Source organism: Carlito syrichta, unplaced genomic scaffold, assembly GCF_000164805.1.
Source record: "Carlito syrichta isolate Samal-C Ts95f unplaced genomic scaffold, Tarsius_syrichta-2.0.1 Scaffold109683, whole genome shotgun sequence".
Classification (NCBI taxonomy): Eukaryota; Metazoa; Chordata; class Mammalia; order Primates; family Tarsiidae; genus Carlito; species Carlito syrichta.
In genome coordinates, this window is record NW_007053779.1 from 409,328 (window position 1) to 422,247 (window position 12,920).

At 41.7% G+C, this 12,920-nt stretch overlaps 2 pseudogenes across 2 annotated transcripts; both read left to right on the forward strand.

The window, feature by feature from the left end:
- The first annotated feature begins 9,750 nt into the window (after positions 1-9,750).
- LOC103271516 lies at positions 9,751-10,456 on the forward strand (annotated as a pseudogene). The gene has a single exon (XR_002482556.1). The product of XR_002482556.1 is annotated as an SNRPN upstream reading frame protein pseudogene (transcript).
- Positions 10,133-11,102, forward strand: LOC103271460 (annotated as a pseudogene). Its single transcript, XR_505049.2, has one exon. The product of XR_505049.2 is annotated as a small nuclear ribonucleoprotein-associated protein N pseudogene (transcript).
- Positions 11,103-12,920: the final 1,818 nt, after the last annotated feature.

Consider the following 12,920-nt stretch of genomic DNA (forward strand, 5'->3'; position numbering starts at 1 on the left):
GAGCTGCTCTTTCAGCAATAGAGCTATAAATTACTGTTATCTTGAGGGGAAAACAACCTAGTTTTTAGCTGTATGAGCTATGTTTGTTGTGGTGCTGATGTTCATTATTCACTTTTGAAGAATCTCGTTATTTTTTGCGATACCGTGCTATCAGCAGATCTCACCAATTCATGCTTGGTCATACTATCAGACTTTGGGCACTCCAGCTAGCTTCTTCAGGGTTTTAAGTCCGTACCTTTTGATATGCTTTAGCAGAAAGTACAAAGCAGGCCGTGCTCGGTGGCTTAGCCTGTAATCCCAGCACTTTGGGAGGCCGAAGTGAGTGGATTGCCTGGGCCTGCGGGTTCGAGATCAGCCTGGGCAACTTTGGCAAGACCTACAATAAAATAAAAAATAGCTGGGCGTGGTAGCGCATGTCTGTAGTTCTGGCTACTTGGAAGGCTGAGGCGGAAGGGTCGCCAGAGCCCAGCAGGTAGACGCTGGGGTGGCCTTGAGTGTGCATGCCACTGCACTCCAGCCTGGGTAAAAGAGTGAGATTCAACTCAAAAAAAAAAAAGCAAGGATCTTAATTCCTAAACTCGGGAATTTTAGAATTGAGCCCTGTGAGTGAAAAATTTTGGAACCATATAAGATCTTTGGCAATAGTGATCTCAAACCAATTATGAGCTCCAAGCTCCCTTCCCAGGTAACTGTAGGGAATAACGTCATCACTCTATACCCTTGGAGCAGCTGGAAGGGATATGCTCCTGTAAATAGGAAAGCTAACACTTTTTTAAAAATTGTATTACTTACCTACTAGCCCTGTATCTCTTGAAATCATTTTGTTATGTTTACAATGATGGACCTTATTGGTGACAAATTATTAGTTTGATGTTTAATAATGGTGCCTTTAGTAAATTATTTTACAACCAAAAAAAAAAAAAAATGTATCCCAGTAGTCCTGTAAGGTAGCTACCATTATTTTTTATCCTCATGAATAAAAAATCCTATGAATGAGGAAACAAGACTAAGAGAATTTAAGTATCTTAACTGATCTCAGTTCAAACAACTATTAAAAGAGGTTCAGAATTCAGAGTCAGCTTTCATTCACTTGTTCATTCATTAATTTATTCATATATTTATACATACCTAGTTTTGATGATGATTAAATGATTCTGGCAAATGGAAACATAGTCTAGCATAACAAGCATAGAGAATACTATTTTAAAATCCACAAATTCACCCTCCAGCTTAAGAAAATATTTTAGATACAGAAGAATTATCCCCATTTCCATTCTGTTCTCTTCCATCTAGAGGTAACCATTACCTTGAATGTGGGATTTATTAGTCCCATTCAAGTTTATATTCATTTGCTCTATATGTTTGTATTCATAAACTGTACTCAGTCAATCACTGTCCAATCAGGAAATTAGAAACCCCACTATGTATTTCACACAAAGTGGGGTTTAATACTGAGAATTGGTTACAGAGGTATAGCAAGGGCTAGAGAAGCAAATAGAATGAGAGGTTATGTTCAATTTCAACCACTTGCCCTCCAGCTCAGAAAACGGAATGGTACAAACCTCTGGCTTCTGGATGATTCTGGTCAATGGGAAGCGCTGGCAAGAGGTGGAGGGGAAGAGGAGAATGAGATCAGAGTATCTGTTCACTTGACTTCTTTCCTATCGGATAGTTACAGATTGGCACTGCCACTTGTAAAATAGCCTCTGGTACTACTGAAATGCTCATCTGCAGTCACTTCCCACTATTGCTGCTGCTGACATTGCTGGGAGCATTGCCAGGAATAGAAAGAAAAATGGCACCTCCCTCTCTTCTGATTTTGAATCTTCTGCTAGTGGCTTGCATTGGCAAAACCTAAACACAAGCCAACCAACAACGGAGCCTGCCATATGTATGTTGTTCACAGGTTTTCGGCCCCTTGCAATGCAAAAGAGTGCACAGCACACAACCAACACATGTGCCAAGTATTGTTTGAATTTTTGAACCTTATTTAGATGGTTTCATGCTATCTTTGCTTTTTTGTGTAACTTTATCCTTCTGAGATCTATCCATGTTGGGACATGTGGCTCTAGTTTATGCATTTTAACTTCAATGTTGTATTCAATAATGATATTTCTGCAAGGGAGCTCATAAAGATAGAAACATTGATGATACTGGCATTGGAATAAAAGAGGTAGTGGGGCATGGTGGCTCACACCTGTTATCCTAGCAATTTGGAAGTCTGAGGTGAGAATAATCGCTTGAGCCTAGGAGTTCCAAATCAGCCTGGGCAATATAGTGAGACCTTATCTCTGTGAAAAATCAAAAAATTAGCCAGTCATGGTGATGCACACCTATAATCCTAGTTACTTGGGAGGCTGAAATGGGAGGATTGCTTGAGCCCAGGAGTTGGTGCCTGCAGTGAGCTGTGATCATACCACCACACTCCAGCCTGGGGGACAGAATGAGACCATGACTCAAAAAAAAGGTATTAATGATAATATATGGCAAATTACAGTTGGTAAAATTGAATTAATGGAAAATGTTTCTTTTTAAATATATTTTATTTTAAAGACATGGGGTACAATTCAGGGTTAGATATACAAACGTTGATTATGCAGATACCCTTGTTGATGAGGTGTGCCCCTCCATCCCCTAGCAGTTTCCCTCAGCTCCTCTCCCCCAGTAGTTTCCCACTACTGCCAATCTCTTTCTTATAGTATTATGTTAATTGTTCAAAGTCTGCTTATGAGTGAGAGCATATGGTACTCTATTCTCTGTTTTTGTGATAGATCACTGAGTATGATCGCCTCTAAATCCATCCAAGTTACTGTGAAGTACATATGTTTGTCCTTCTTTATGGCTGCATAATATTCCATTGTGTATATGTATCACAATTTTTTATCCAGTCCAGCTTTGATGGGCAGCATGGTTGGTTCCATGTTTTTGTTATTGTGAATAGAGTGGCATCAAACATACATGTACAGGTATCTTTGTTGTAGAATGATTTGAGTTCCTCCAAGTATATTCCCAACAGGGGAATTGCTGGGTCATATGGAAGGTCAGTTTCTAGTTCTTTCAGAAAGTGCCACACTATCTTCCAAAGAGGTTGCCCTAGTTTGCATTCCCTCCAGCAGTGTAGAAGCTTTCGTTCCTTTTTCTCCACATCCTTACTAGTATTTGTTATTGATTGTTTTATTAATGATGGCCATTCTTACTGGGGTTAGGTGGTATCTCAATGTGGTTTTGATTTACATTTCTCTGATGATGAGTGAGGCTGAGCACTTTTTCATGTGTCTGTTGGCTGCCTGTATATCTTCTTTTGAAGAAGTGTCTATTCATGTCTTTTGCCCACTTTTTAATGGGGCTGTTTGTTTTTTTTTCCCTTTCGGCATGTTTGAGTTCCTTGTAGACCCTAGATGTTAGGCCTTTGTCAGATATACAGTTGGAAAATATTTTTTCCCATTCTGTGGGCTCTCTCCCTGCTCTCTTGATGGTTTCTTTTGCGTTGCAGAAGCTTGTCAGTTTGATGAGGTCCCATTTGTCTATCTTATTTCTTATGGTATGGGCACTTAGGGTTCTGATCAGGAATTGGTTGCCAGTTCCAGTTTCTATAAGGGTGTCTCCTGTGTTTTCTAGGATTCTTATGGTCTGAAGTTTTACATTTAGGCCTTTGATTCATTTAGATTAGAGTTAATTTTTGTGTATGGTGATAGGTAGGGGTCCTGTTTCAATCTTCTACATGTGATCAGCCAGTTTTCACAGCACCATTTGCTGAATAGGTTCTCCTCTCCCCAGTGGTTGTTGTTGGAGGCTTTGTCAAAGATGAGTTGGTTGAGGAATTGAGGCTTTGCTTCCAGAATCTCTGTCCTGTTCCATTGATTTATATGCCTGTTCTTGTACCAATACCAGACTGTTTTGATTACTGTAGCCCTATAGTAAAGTTTGAAGTCTGGAAGTGTGATACCTCCTGCTTTGTTTCTTTTGCTAAGAATTGTTTTCGCTATTCATGGTTATTTATGTTTCCATATGAATTTCTGTATTGTCATTTCCAGGTATGACAAGAATGATATTGGTAATTTAATGAGTATTGCATTGAATCTGTAGATTGCCTTTGGTAGGACGGATATTTTAACAATATTGATTCTTCCTATCCATGAGCATGGAATATTTTTCTATTTGTTTATGTCTTCTTGGATTTCTTCGAACAGTGTTTTGTAGTTCTCATTGTAAAGGTCTTTCACTTCCCTGGTTGGGAAGTTGCCAAGGTATTTCAATTTTTTTTTTGTGGCTATTGTGAATGGTATTGTGCTTTTTATTTGGGTCTCTGCCTGCTTGTTATTGGTGTATAGGAATGCAACTGTCTTTTGCACATTTATTTTGTACCCTGAGACTATGCCAAAGTCCTTTATCAGTACAATCAGATTTTTGACAGATTCTCTTAGATTTTCAAGGTATAGGATCATATCATCAGCAAAGAGGGATAACTTGACTTCCTCTTTTCCTATTTGGATACCCCTGATTCCTTCTCTTGTCTAATTGCCCTAGCTAAGACGTCCAACACAATGTTGAGCAAGAGGGGTGGGAGTGGGCAGCCTTGTCTTGTTCCAGTTTTCAGGGAAATGTTTCTAGTTTCTGTCCATTTAGCAATAAGTCAGCTGTGGGTTTACCATAGATGGCACTTACTGTTTTGAGGTATGTTCCTTCTATACCTAGGTGTTTGTGGGTTTTTATCAAGAAGCGATGCTAGATTTCATCAAAAGCTTTTTTTGCATTTAATGATATAATCATGTGGTTCTTGTTTTCACATTTGTTGATGTATTTAATTATATTTGTGGTCTTGTGACTGTTAAACCAGTCCTGCATCCTGGGGATGAAGCCTACTTGGTCATGGTGGGTGATTTTTGAGATGTGTTTTTGGATCCAATTTACTAGAATCTTGTTGAGGATTTTTGCATCTATGCTCATAAGGGATATTAGCCTGTAGTTCTCTCTCTCTCTCTTTTTTTTGGTTGGATCTTTACCCAGTTTGGGTATGTGTGATGTTAGCTTTGTAAAATGATTTGAGGAGAATTCCATGTTTCACAATTGCCTGGAATACTTTCAATAGAAATTGGTATCCGCTCCTCCTTGTATATTTTGTAGAATTCTGCTGGAAAGCCATTGATCCAGGGTTTTTTGTTTGTTTGTTTGTTTGTTTTGTAGGTAGTTTTTGAATGACAGAGTCAATTTCCTGGGTTGTTAGGTCTATTTAGTGTCTCAATGTCTTCTTGTTTCAACCTGGGGAGGTTGTGTGATGTCATAAATTCCTCCATTTCATTTAGGTTATCAAGTTTGTTTCCATATAGATATACATGGTAATCTCTGATAATCTTTTGTATTTCTTTGGGGTCAGTTGTGATTTTATCCTTTGTATTTCTGATTGTGTTTATTTGGGTGTTTTCTCTCTTTTTCTTGGTCATTCTGCCTAGAGGGTCCATCAATCTTGTTAATTCTTTACAAGAACCAGTTTTTTGTTTCGTTGATGTTTTCTATATTTTTTTCTTCTATGTCCTGTATTTGGGCTCTTATTTTGGTGATTTGAATTCTTCTGCTAAAGTTGAGGTTTGGGTGGTCTTCTGTTTCCAACTGTCTTAGGTGATTTGTTAGACTCTTAACTTGTGATCTTTCCATTTTCTTTATGTATACTCATAGAGATATAAATTCCCCTCTTAGAACTGTTTTCCTGGCATCCCAGAGGTTTTGGTAAGATATTTCTTCATTTTCATTTGTTTCCAGGAATCTTTCAATTTCTGCTTTGATTTCAGTGTTGACCCAGTAGTTGTTTAGCATTGTGTTGTTTAGTGTCCATGTCTGTGTGGGTTTTAGGAAAATTTTGTTGGCATTGATATTTATTTTTATTTCACTGTGGTCTGTGAAAGTACATGGCAATATTTCAACCTTATGGAATTTGTTTATGCTTGATTTATGGCCAAGGATGTGATCGATCTTGGAGTACATTCTATGTGGTGATTAGTAAAATGTATATTCTGTGGTTGTTGGGTGGAATAATCTGTAGGTATATATTAAGTCCATTTGGTCGAGTGTCAAGTTTAGGTTCTGGATCTCCTTGTTGATTTTTTTGCCTCAATGATCTATCCAGGGCTGTTAGTGGGGTATTAAAGCCCCCTGCTATAATAGTGTTAGAGTCAATATCTTTTTTTAATTTAATTACTTAGTAGTTGCGTTATAAATGCTGGTGCTCCTATGTTGGATGCACATATGTTTAGGATGGATATTTCTTGTTGATGGATTGAAACTTTTATTATGTAGTGTCCTTTTGTATCTTTTCCAACTTTTGATAGCTTAAAGATTGTTTTGTCTGATATTAAGATCGCAACTCCTGCCTCTTTTGTGGTCCATTTGCCTGGAAAATTGTTTTCCATCCTTTAACTTTGAGTCTGTGTGTGTCCCTTGTGGTGAGATGAGTTTCCTGGATGCAGCAAATAATTAGGTCATGGTTTCTTATCCAGTTTGCCATTCTGTGTCTTTTCAGTGGTGTGTTTATTCCATTCACATTCCAGCTGATTATTGAAATGTGATTGTTTATACCTGTCACGAGGTTCTTATAAAGTTTTTTCATTGTTTGTTTGCTTTATTTTGGCTTTGGGGTTTATATATATGTGCATTTTCAAGTTTCTTGTTGCATTATATTCTCTATTGATTCTGTGCTTGGCTGTTCTCTTGGGAAATGTGTGGTCATTTTTTTTTTCTTTCTTCTGCACTGAATATCTTTTTAAGTGTCTCCTGTAGAGCAGGTCTGGAAGCTGCACAATCTCTTAGGGATTGATTATCTGGGAAGGATTTTAATTCTCCATCACTGATGAAACTGAATTTGGCCGGGCAGGAAATTCTTGGTTGAAATTGTTTATCTTTGAGGACTTTGAATATTGAACTCCAGATCCTTCTTGCTTGTAGTGTTTCTGCCAGTAGGTCTGCTGCTATTCTGATTGGTTTTCCCCAGTAGGTAGTCTGACATTTTTCTCTTGCTGCCTTTAGGATTTTTTCTTTGTGCCTACTTTGTGCTGGTGAATTAATATGTGTCTATGGGTTGGACTTCTCATTTGATGTTTGTGGGGGTTCTCTGTATCTCTTGTGTTTGACTGGTCACATCTCTGGGGAAAGTTTTCTTGGGTTACCGCCTGGAATACTTGCTCCAAGGTGTTCTCCATTTCCCTTTCTTCTTCTGGGATACCAATCAGGCATAGGTTTGGCCTCTTGATATAATCACACATCTCTTGTAGGCTTTGTTCTTTCTTTCTTAGTCTTCTTCCTATGTTTTTTACAGATTGGTTTAATTCCATGTTCTGGTCTTAAAGTTCTGAGATTCTTTCTTCAGCTATATTAATTCTGCTTTTCATGCTTTTCATCCTGTTATTTATTTCCTAGATGAAATTTTTTATTGCCAAAATCTCTGTTACAAGTTCTTTCAGTGTTGCATCTTGTCTTTCTTGAGTCTTATTCACTCTTTCTATCCATTCCCTAATCCCTGTTATATTCTGGGGTCAGTCACTGGTGATGTCCATTGTTTGGACTCCAAGGTCTGATTTTTCAGGAGTTTGCTCTTTGTTACACTTGAACATATCTGTGGTCTTCCTTTAGTTTTTCCTCATTTGTGACAGACCTCTTGTTTTCCTCTTTAGTTCCATTAATTAGTGTCAGTGGGAGAGGTTTTCCCTTCTGATGTTTGCCAGCCCTCTATTCTTTCCTGATCCAGGCTCTGGATTTGTTGTATTTTGAAATATGACTGTGGGTGAAAAGCTTTGCTGTCTCTTGTAGTTTTGAAAGTTGAATAAGGTAGGGGATGGGGCTAGGATTCAGAAACTACTTGCAAATTACAATGTTCATTGATTGTGATATGTGTTCCCTGAGGCCCACTCTGCACCACCACTCTATATGATGATACAATGGGTACGTGTGTGTACCCCCTGAGTCTGAGACACAGTGACAGCAATGAAGAGCACAGAGAAAAATAGAATGAAATAAGATGGACATGAATTTTTTTAAAAAGAAAGGAAAAAAAGAAAAAAAATCAGAACAATGAAAGCAGAAACCAACACAAAAGACAATTGAACACACACACAGACATACCCACACACCCCAAAATAAACTGGAATAACAACAAAGTGCAACAAAACAAACAACAAAAAAGCCAAGAAAACTAAACACACACACACACACACACACACACACACACATACACGCCTAGCACAAAGTGAATGAAGAAGAAAAACAGAAAGACCAGGGCGGGGGGGTGGGAAGGAATTCAGATTGAACCCTCACACATATATTACACACCACACACCTTAAACTAAAAAATAAATAAATAAACAGAGAACAAAAGAGCAAAAACAAATCAACAACAACAAAATTGAAAGATGAACACTCAATCATTCACAAACACACATAAACAGAAAACAACAACAAAAGAAGAAAGAAACAAAAAAAAAGCCGGGCTCAGTGGCTCAGCCTGTAATCCCGTGCCTTTGGGAGGCTGAGGTGAGTGAATTGCCTGAGCCCGCGGGTTCGAGATCCACCTGGGCAGCGAGACCTCATCTCTACAATAAATCAAAAACAAAAAATCAGCTGGGCATGGTAGTGTATGCCTGTAATTCCGGCTACTCGGAGGGCTGAGGCGGAAGGATCGCCGGAGCCCAGCAGGTTGAGGCTGCGGTGGCCAGGAGTGGCCACTGCACTTCAGTCCGGGCGACAGAGTGAGACTCCAACTCAAAAAAAAAAGAAAGAAAAGAAAAAAATTGGGAGGATGCTTATCAAACCCTCACATACACATTCATGTGCAAAGGAAAAATATTTTTAAAATAAATGAACTAACAAACAAACAGGCAAAACAATTTTATAAATAAAAAAAAGAAAACTGCCCTCTTGTGGCAGGCTCTGTAATTGTTCCTCTAGTCTGGTCTCTCCACCTCTTTTACTCTCTCCCCAGTGTCTCGGGAGTAGGGAAGGAGAAGGGGCAGTGGAAGTGGGTGGGGCTGCAGTCCTCCCCTCCCACTCTTGTATGGTCAGGGAGATCTCACCAATTGCAGAGGTGGGGGGATTGTCTCTTTCCCAGGTATGTACTCGTGGGGTGAGGAGGGTGTGGGGGAGTGCCCCAGCCAGGCCTATCCTGGAATGGAGTTCTCCTATTGTAACTGATGTCCAGGCTCCACCTGGATTTGTCCCTCTCAGTCGTGTCTCAGCTGTGTGGGTCTGACGTTCAGAGGATTGCTAGGGAGGAGGGGTTTGGGTCAGCCCTGGACTCACCACTGATCTCTTTGGAGTTCTTCCTCATCCTTTTCTGGCCACACCCTTTGTCCCTCGACTGGATCAGGGTAGGGGGTGGCATGCCTGGGACTCAGCACTCGTCAGGTCCCTCCAAAGTTTGTGCTTTCAGGATATTCCCTATGGGTCATGATCAATCCCTGAGTAGTTGATCTACCAGTCACAGAGATCAGGTCTGTTGCTCCGTGGTGAGCAAGTTGGAGCACTTTCCTGCCCCACCTTCAAGATGGTGGCAGGGTACCTCTCTTATCCTCTCCAGTGGGACTCTGCCTCTGGGCTCCCTGCAGCCCCTGCTGCCAGTGCCCTGCCAGGCACTGAAATGATGAGGCAGTCTCTCCTGCTGCAGTGGTGAGGCAGAGTCTGGCGCAGCCGCTGAAATGATGAGGCAGTCTCTCCCTGCCACTTCTTCACAGGAAAACTTTTGTCTGTTAAAAAAAATGGTGATGCGCTGAGTCTGTCACTGCGGCAGCGAGTCTTGCGCAGATTGGAGCCGGCGGGAGATGCCCGACGCCTCCGCCTGAGGAGCGGGCAGTGACGCGATGGAGCGAGCAAGGGATTGCTTACATTTGAGACGGACTACAGAACAGTATGTGCCAGAGGTGAAAGTCCAAGTCAAACGCAGAAGGACAGTCTCACTGAGCAACCAAGAGTGTCAGTTGTATCCAAGGCGTTCTCAGCAACAGCAAGTACCTGTGCTGGATTTCCAAGCGGAACTGAGACAGGCATTCTTAGCTGAGACACCAAGAGGTGGTTCAAGGAGTATTGGAACAACAAGGAAGCTGACTCAGCAAAAATCAGGCTCCATCTAATGTTTGAAGCTTCTGCCCAACTTGCATTATTTCTAGGAGAACCTGCGTCATACCTTTATCTGTAGCCTTCCCCTAGGTCTTAAGAAACATGAAATTTTAACAGTGGACGTTGGATTTGGTGGAACAGCAATCATGACTGTGGGCAAGGGTAGCAAGATGTTGCAGCACATTGACTATAGAATGAGATGTATTCTGCAAGATGGTCAAATCTTCATTGGCACCTTTAAGGCTTTTGACAAGCATATGAATTTGATCCTCTGTGACTGTGATGAGTTCAGGAAGATCAAGCCAAAGAATGTGAAGCAGCCAGAGCGTGAAGAAAAGCGGGTTTGGGGTTTGGTGTTGCTGCATGGAGAAAACTTGGTATCCATGACTGTAAAAGGGCCACCTCCAAAAGACACTGGCATTGCTCAGGTACCTCTTGCTGGAGCAGCAGGAGGCCCTGGGGTTGGTAGGGCAGCTGGCAGAGGAGTACCAGCTGGTGTAACAATCCCCCAGTCACCTGCTGGATTAGCAGGCCCAGTCCGAGGAGTTGGGGGACCATCACAGCAGGTAATGACTCCACAGGGAAGACGTACTGTAGCAGCTGCTACCGTTGCTGCTACTGCCAGCATTGCTGGAGCACCAACACAGTACCCACCAGGACGGGGGACTCCACCCCCACCTGTAGGCAGAGCAACCCCACCTCCAGGTATTATGGCTCCTCCACCTGGTATGAGACCACCCATGGGCCCACCAATTGGGCTACCTCCTGCTCGAGGGACACCAATAGGCATGCCTCCTCCAGGAATGAGGCCACCTCCACCAGGAATTAGAGGTCCACCTCCCCCAGGAATGCGTCCACCAAGACCCTAGGATACTGTTGATCCATCTCAGTCACTTTTTTCCCTGCAATGTGTCTTGTGAAATTGTGTAGTGTTTGTGAGCTTTTTGTCCCCTTTTTCTGCATGAATAATAGCTAAAAATAAATGCATAGAGCAATTTTTTAAAATGGTGCTTGGTTTCTGCAACCTGGGAAGAACCAGGGACCAAGCAGAGAAGCTGCAGCACCAGCTGTTGCACCAGGAGGGTCCTGGCCACTTGCTCACGAGCCCCCACTTAGTCAGTCTCTCCCAGCATTTTCTTCCCAGGAAGGGTTTTGTTGATTATTTTTTTTAAGTGGCACTCGGTTTCTGCTTCCTGGGAATCACTAGGGTTCAATCCAAGCAGCTGCAGCACCAGCCACTGCAACAGGAGAGCCCTGGCCGCCAGCTCCCTAACCCTCACTCAGTCAGCCACTCACCTGCCCACTCACTCACCTGCACGTACACAAAATTTTCCATATACTCACTCACTCACACCGGGACTCACATAGTCTGATTGGCTCAGCTGCCATCTTCCCAACCTCTTCTGGAAAATGTTTCCAAAAGCTGTTCATTCCTCCATTCAACACAGATTCACTGAGCTTCTACTATGTTTTAACATTGTGCTTGACACCAAGGACAGAATATAGACTATGACCTAGCCTCTGCTCTTCAATTGTCATATCTAATTGTCCACAGGTAATCAGAAAAAAAATCTATAAACATACCAAGTTAAGTGAAAAAAGTCATAGATTCATGTCTAAAAGTTATTTGAGGCCAGGCATGGTGGCTCACACTATAATCCCAGCACTTTGGGAGCCAAAGTGAGAGATTTGCCTAAGCCCATGGGTTCAAGACTAGCCCGGGCAACTGGGTGAGACCTCATCTCTACAGTAAATCAAAAAACTAACCAGGTATGGTGGCACATGACTGTAGTTCCAACTACTTGGAAGGCTGAGGGGAAGGATGGACTGAGCCCAGCAGGTCGAGGCTACGGTAGCCTTGAGCATGCCACTGCACTCCAGCCTGGGCAACAGAGTGAGACTCTGACTCAAAAAAAAAAAAAAAAAAAAAGCCAGTATCACTTTTGTAATCTAAAACTCTATCAAAGTAAACAGTCTGTTTAATCAGATGGGAAGTAGTCAAGAAAGACCCCTACTCAAAAAATACAATAAAAACACAAAGAACCAGTAAGAGGGGTGTTCTCAGCAGGAAACTGAGCAAATATGCATGAGACATGAAGTTTTCAGGAAATCATAAAAACCTGATGGTGTTTTGAGTTATCTTCGTCATTACTAAGTTCTGGGGGTGCATGTGGGATGCCTGACCCTAACCAAAGAACAGTGATCAAATGCAGCACCGTGTTAGGGTTCTAGGGGTAAGTGTACCCCTTTTATTCTCCCAGAGTTCAGAACTCTTTGAAGAATAGGACATAGGATTTAGGCAGATAGGGACTTTTTTCATGTCTTTATGAAAGAGAAAGCAATGGGAAGACGTAGTTTAAATGTGCAGTCACAGTGGGTTTCTTAATCCTTCTTCATCCCAGCATTTACTTAGTCACAGGTGGAGAGCTAGGTACTGCAGAGACTGCCCAGGACATTATCACAACAAACCTGGAAAGCCTGGTCTCTGCAGCATGGGCCACCCAACAGGTGGAGCTGGAGGGCTAGAAGTGAGCGTGCTCAATTTCTTCCCCGGACTCTCCAATGAGATCAGTCGCCCTCTTCCTGGACAGAGAAGCTGAAATGATACTCCCTAACTTTTTCTTCCTAGCAAGCTGTGGAGGTTACCTCCCTATGGAAACTTGAGGAGGACAAATAAGTTTAGTCCTAATGTTCTTCAGCTTCATGTCCTCACTTGACCCACTGGGATTAACATTTAAGGCAATAGTCTGACAGTTGTCCTGGTTGGGGGAAGATATCCATAGTGCTTTCAGATTTTAATTCATTTCCTCTGCCAACTTGAGAAA